The sequence below is a fragment of the Mus caroli genome, chromosome 13 (genome assembly GCF_900094665.2).
Source record: "Mus caroli chromosome 13, CAROLI_EIJ_v1.1, whole genome shotgun sequence".
Lineage (NCBI taxonomy): Eukaryota > Metazoa > Chordata > Mammalia > Rodentia > Muridae > Mus > Mus caroli.
In genome coordinates this window covers 51,825,261-51,832,206 of record NC_034582.1, presented here as the reverse complement: position 1 = coordinate 51,832,206, position 6,946 = coordinate 51,825,261, and the positions used below count along the sequence as shown (strand labels likewise).

General features: G+C 48.8%; 1 protein-coding gene across 3 annotated transcripts in view; it reads right to left on the bottom strand.

The window, feature by feature from the left end:
* The window catches only part of LOC110308338, a 7,710-nt gene extending 6,353 nt beyond the window's left edge, over window positions 1–1,357 (bottom strand). Inside the window, exon 1 of one of the 3 annotated variants that reach the window (XM_021180804.1) lies at window positions 1,138–1,357. The gene's annotated coding sequence lies outside the window, so the exon portion shown is untranslated. Of the gene's footprint in view, window positions 1–710; window positions 764–1,137 lie in introns of those variants that run through there. The other 2 variants (XM_021180805.1, XM_021180806.1) reach the window with 2 other exon arrangements.
* Between the last annotated feature and the right edge of the window lie 5,589 nt (window positions 1,358–6,946).

Here is a 6,946-nt window from a genome sequence, read left to right as displayed (position 1 = left end):
GGAGGGGGAGGGAGGAGGGGGAGGGACGGAGGAGGGGGAGGGCAAGAATGAGAGAGTAAGAGAATGAGGATGCCCACAGACTCGCCCGGGCTTGGTTGGGCGAACAAGCCATGTCTGATGAAGAGGCAGAGAAGAGAAATGGGGGATTCCTTCTTGGCCAGAGGGAAATAGAGACTACGAGTCTCCATTTCCATCACTACCTATTTGGACCATATCCAAAGGCCTCAAGCTGCTCCAGCCTAGAGACCATGGGCTTCAGGAAAAAGATTATTATAGCCTGTCCTCTGGCTTTCCTGACTCGTCTAGGGGGTCTCAGCTCTTGAATCAGTGATAGCCCCTAAGTCCCCGAATGTCACCTAACTCCTGGAGAAGTCCTGGTCATGGACTGATAGTGCCAGGAAGGGAGGGAGGGACCAGAGCATACAGGTGACACTGAAGAATGGCCCATGCTCTTAATCCTCAGAAGGTCCACGAGGATGGACTCGCCTCTCCTGCTGCCCAGCAATGGGGAAGCAGGCTGGGCAACTGTACCAGGGCTGAGCCCCATCTGTCCCTCTGAAGTCCAAGCTCTTCGCTGTACATATGTGAAGTGCATGTTCCCTGTGAGGGACATCCCAATCCTAAGCCCTGGCATGGTGACTACGCCCTTATTTGTATGATCTTGGCAGATGCAACCATTTCTAGATAAGTTTTACTGGATTAGGGCATACCTTAGATCTATGACTGAAAAACTTGGACACAGACACCCAGGGAGCATGCCATGGTGTTGATCTCCTGTGGCAGAACATGGAGTGACAACTTTTCCCCTGGAGTCCCAAGAAAGAACTAACTCTGTTGACACCTTGACATCAGGCTTCAGGCCTCCAACACTGTATGGAAATGAACCATTTAAACCCACCAAGATTTCAAGTTGGTTATGGCAACCCTAGGATCCTAACAGATATCAGAGGGCTGGATGGCTCACTGTTGAGTTAGAAGGCCTTGCTGGTACTTCCTATGGAAGCCCCCTATGGCCACTCACCCTATGTCTTATCCTTCCTGCCATTGAAGGGGGTGCCAACCAGGACTGACTGTTCTAGAGGGAAGGGGGGGGTCCATGCTTTTGTCTTGCCTCCTGGGGCCCTGATTCCTCTTTACCTGCTAGGCCTGGGTTGAAAGGGACCAGGTGTGAGGTGTGACGGCTCCAACTCCCCAGAGGGCTTCAGAGGAGCTGCCCCACAGGCTCGGCTGCTCCCACTCACCTGCACTTGCCCCTTAGAATCCCTGGAGCCCCAAGTGCTGACACTAAACCTAAAACTCTGCCTAGAGCTGGAAGATCAACATCTCTCCCCTGTGAGCCTCCTCCCTGCCTGCTCTTCACCAGGCAACCCCTCCTGCCTACTGAGAGAAGATTCCACCATGAAGTCACAAGGCCTGATGCCAGGCAAGAAAGCCAGATGGTTCTGTTGCCATGGAGACCTGGGCCCTACATGGAGCACCTGTGCTCCTCACCTGCCTTTTAATTCAGCTTAATCCAGATGGCCCCAAGAGAGCAGAGAAACAAAGACTGGAAACATCTGCAGTCAGACCAGCTCTTTTCTCTGGGGCCAGTGACTCACTAGAGGCCTGTGCGCAGAGACCACAGAGTGACCCACCCTGGGGTGGAGAAGACAAAGGTTTACACGGTCCTGTCCGATGATCGCAGGGCACTCAGAGGGAGCCAGCACTGTGTGAATTTCTACTCACCTGATGCTCCAGCCTCTTAGATCCTGGCTGAGGCACCTTGCCATGCCTCTTCCTAAGTCACCTGTAAAGGGAGCAGGTCTCAGGACTGATTACGCAATGTTTGTTCCCTGTCACAGAGCCACCGTTCAGGTTCCTGCAGCAAACCAAGTGTTCCTGCTCAGGGGGAAGGGACCAGCCTTGTTGGCCCTCCTTGATTCCTAGAAGTCTGCAGCCATGAGGGGTCACACTGTGTGCTCCCGTGCTCCTCTCTGTAAGCTTTTGAGTCAGAAGGGCACCACTGTTGTGTTGTTTCAGGAAGGGATGGAGCTTAGGCAGGAGATAGAAGGCTTTGGAGTTCTCTGAAGCCTTGGAGCATGAGATGGGAACCTGGGAACTCCAAGGTCTGTAGGAGCTTGAGTTTCCCTGGGTGTGACCAGTGGGGCTCTCTGGCATGGCTCTCCTAGACTGCACCCTAAACTCACTCTGACAGCCTCTACTGCTTGCTCACTGGGTGACTCTTTTTTAAAAATAGACCTGACTCTTAGGTGGAATTCATTTTTTCCCCATAAATGGATATAGTCCTTGATTTTATAACTGGGATGGCCAACTGACTCAATATCATTTGTAAATATTTCTCTCCAAAATTGATTTGAAATATCAACACAATCCATTTATTAACTTTTAAAGTTCAAATCAGTTTCTAGATTTTTTTTTAAATCCATCTCTTTAACTCTTGGTATAATTAACATACTGTTTGGACTCTTTTTCAGACTTATTTACCTTTAGTTCATGTTATATAGTCAATACTACTTAAGGCTAATATCATTAGCAAATCAGTATGTCCAATGCAGCAGCCAAGTCCCGCCCCTTGTACCCTCAGACCCAAGAAACTACTGTTTGGTTTCCTACTTGGGGTGAGTAGATTCCTGTCTCCCTAGGAATAATGTCACACACACCTCCCTCCCTCTCTCCCTCTCCCTCTCCCTCTCCCTCTCCCCATCCCTCCTGCCCTCCCTCCATCTTCCCTTACCATCCCCAGGAACCCAGCCACCTGCCATCACCACACAGGGCTTTACCCTGTCTGGAACATTATAAAATTATACCAAGCAGATTAGTCTATTGGGCTCTCTTGCTCACACGCTGCTCCTGACTGTGGTCCTGTCACCATGTGAGCCAATGGCACCCTCGCTTCTCCAACTGGTGGTGCGGCCTCTGGAGTGGACATATCACTAACCCACTGTGAATGGTGTTTCTTTGTTCAATTGAATTTTTATCTTTGTTTCCAGTAGTCCAAGCTGCGCCGGGGCATGGTCTCCCCAGAGCACATCCTCTTGGGGTGCACGGACACTCTGCATATCCCAGGCTCTGCCCTTTACAGACTTTGAGTCTTTATTTCTTTGAGCATTTCCCCAACACTATTTCTCCTCTTATCTTGGAAATCTAACAAGGAGCACATCATTAAACCCTAAAAATATTTTCCCACTTGCCTCAAGGCTCATTTTTAAAACCTCCCAATTTCTCAGGCTGCACCATATTTACTGGCACCCCATCCGTGCACCCCTCTTTTCTAGCTGTTGATTCTCCCGCTGGATCATGCAGGGAAATTTTTTTCATTCAGATTTTATGGATTTCCATCCTAACACTTCTGCTTGTTCTTTTTAAAAGTATCTCTAAAGTTCTTTGTGGATGTACGGCTCCTTATTCCTCTTCCGCCCATCGCTCTGGATCTGAGGGAGCATGCATACGCTCACTGCAGCCTCTTTGAAGTCTTTGTCTGGTAATCCAGCAGCCAGTGACTCACCTTGGGATTTGAATGTATTCTTTTTCCTTGAGAACTGGCCGCGCTTTCCTGGCTCTTTGCATGCTGGGTAGATTTGGATTATATTAGAGATGGGAAATGTCATTGTGTGTAGATGCTGGGTCCTACCCATAATCTTCTGTCTGAGAGGCATTGGTATTTTGTCCTAGCCGGTGTTCAATTTGCTTAGATCTAATCTCAGGTTCAGCATCGCCGTGTGCGGACGGTGGTTCCGGTCTCGGGCACTGTCCTGATTTGGGGTTGTCCCTAGCAGGCACTATTTAGCAAGTGTAGTTTAAAAAAATAGGGACATGGTATATATTTCAGTTTGATTCTCAAGGGTTTATGCCACTGTTTAGGTCTCTGTGATTTGTGCATAGCTCAGGGGTCAGGCTAAGCCTACTGCTTGTTCTCACAGAATTAGGGGGCTGTTTTTTTTTAAATTATGTATAATCCTGGATATTCCTCACACCACCTTTCCAGATGTGTCCCCCAATCAGATTCTGTTGGCTAGAAAGAGGGGCTCCCTTGTGCTGCATCCTTTTGCTGCTTCCATGAGAAGCAGGAGAAGGAAGAAAAACAGGAGAAGACAGGGGAGTGAGGAAGAGGAAGAAAAGAGGAGGAATGGAGGGGGTGAGGAAGGACCAGACAAGGAAAGAGCAGGGGGAGGGAGGAGGGAGGAGGGGGAGGAAGGAGGCAAGGGAGGAGAGAGGAGCTTTGCCCAGCACGTGGCTGCTCACAGATTTTTCTCTCTTTTCCCCCAATCTGCATTCACTCACCTTTTAGAGTTCTCACATAGCAGCTTGTATGTTCTATTTAGAATTTCTAGTCACAGTAGGACTGGGCTGTCAGGAGCTTATATTATCATCTTATCCTCATTTTTGCCCGTTCTTGTTGTTGCATAGCAAACACTCCTTATATATGCAGGATACAGGTCCCTTGTCGAACATTTGCATTGTGAATATTTTCTTCTTAGGAACGCCTTCCTAAAGTTGTTATTGAGGCCTTTCTGGGAAACAAAAGTTTACTTTTTTGTTTTTTTAATGAAGTTCAGTTTGTTTTTCTTAAATCGTGCCAGTTCATCCCTGCAAACAGCCCAAGAGATAGGAAAAGACTTATGCGGGGCTGCACAATGGTGGACCCACGGCCCACTACAGAAGCCTACACCAAGGATCCACTTAACGTACATCTTCATATGAACATCCTGAATCCCAGGGTCAGAGAGTCAGATCTGGAGGCACAGCACTCCAGGCTGTGCTGCCAGCTTCTGTTTCTGCCAGTCTCTGCCCAGAGAGTACACATTGTGGGTAGAAGGGACCCTGGTCCCATGATGAACAACAGCAAAGGTTGAAAGCTTGAAACTCCTGATTTTCGGGCGCAGGCAGGGTTGGAGGAGACAGAGACTCTGAAGGCTGGGGTCTACGGGATGCTGCAGGGCTGGCTGCAGTCACAGCATCTCTACACGACAAATGCACAAGCACTGGTCCCCAGGATGACGGGCTCAGAGGAGGAGACCCAGGCCCAGCAGCCCACAGGAACACTGCTGCAGTGTACTTCCGGCCCCTCAGGGGGAAATCAACAGTGGCCTGCTTCCTTGTTGGGAGAAAAAATATCTCCCAAACCCTTTGCATTCTCCTTCACGTGCCAGTCCCGGTGCTAGTCCCATGTTTGCCCAGAAGCAGCTCCTAGGGGTTGGCAGAACCTGTTTGGACAGCATCAAGGCTCACCGTGGTCCATCAGGAGCAGAGCCTTCCCCTCTCCATGCTTCTGGCGTCATCCTGCCAAGATTTTCTTGCTCAGGGAGGGGCTTTAGTAGCATTTCCATTCTTCACCATCTCAGAGCCGTGTGCCAGGGACCCTGTAGGTAAAGGGCGTCGGAATCAGCCAGATGTGTAAGAGTACATATACCCCAGTTCCCTCAGAACTCAGTACTTACCGTCTTGTCCACAAGGGGGCGACTGATTTCCATTTATTCTGGAAGGTCCCTATTGGGTCGTCATTAATGATTACTTAAGATGATATTTCTGTTTCTTTGTGTGTGATAGTTTCAGAGAAACCAAATCTCCTTATGCAAGGGTGGCGCCATTTTCCTCCCAGCTGACAACTTTCAGATGGCCGTTTGTTTGAAAACATATTTCTGAATCATTTACACACATCTTCCCCTGCAGTTAGTCACGGGGTGGGCGATTGGGAGGGGGGTGTCTTCTAACAAATACCACATCTCGACCACGAGAACAGAGTCTTGTGGTCTTCCGCACCGAAATCAGGCAAATTATTTAAATTCACAGGAAAGGGAGGGGGGCGTCTTTTTGTCAACATCAAACAGAAAGCATTCTCTCTTTGAACATGTAAATCCCTTAAACATATTCAAGAATTTTAACAAGCATTCCAGAAAGCTATCCTGTTACTCTTTGAAGCCCTGGAAGGATTTTCTTAAAGTAGTCACAGGCTCCTCAGGGCTGGGAGAGCCTTTGCTGTGATGGAGGTAGGAGCTCAGGCCCTGGGAGTCCCTCTGGTCCAGAGAGGCCAGGCAGCTATCCAGAGAACAGGTAGGCCAAAGGATGGTAAGAATCTTCCAGAAAGAAGAGACATTGGATCCATTTCCTATCTGCTCTGCATCGTGGGACAGTACGGAGACCTGTCTGCTCGTTCTCAAGGACGACTAGCAGCAGCTCTGGACTCAGCAGCTCCATCCAGGGAACCATATGTCCCTCAGGGGTCAAGAAACTGAAAAAGTCTACACAGTTCAGCTGTGTCTCCTTTGGAAATGGCAGAATGTTTTCAGAGACAGGTTTTTGATGATGGTGTTGTCAATAACGGGGGTTGGGAGGGGAGAGATGAGTTACAGAAATGAAGCTGTACTCATGTCACATCACATGACATGAAAAGAACAACACAGACCTGTGTTTACGGTCAGGGAAATTAATAGAACTTTCCGCTTACTAAGGGAGAGTTGACCAAGGAGGTTCTCTAAGATTCTTACGCAAGGCAAAGGAACCAGAGAGAGTTCTGGGCCATGCATGGGTCAAATGAGATAAGTCACCCCAGATTTTCTGTAGCCACAGTGGTCAGGACCACATGGGGATGGCAGGGACAGACGGATGTGTCAGTGAAACAGAACTGGAAGTGGACGTGCACAGCCACGCACAACTAAGCTTCAACAGGAGTGTGAAGGAGAGAGAGTCTACAGGACTGGGAGACAGTCTAACAAAGGACGGCGGAACTTTGGGTGTGTTTGAGGAAAAAACCCAAGCTTCGATGAAAATCAATATGAAAGTAAATGTAAGAAGTACATAACACCTCAGAAGTTTAGGAGGGAAACGAAGACATGGGGGAAAATAGCTTGTACCCACAACAAGGTAAGGGTCTGAGGGCATCAAAAGCCTGCGTAGAGATCTGGGAAATTAACCCTGTGGAAGTAAAACTTCTGCTCTGAGAAACATC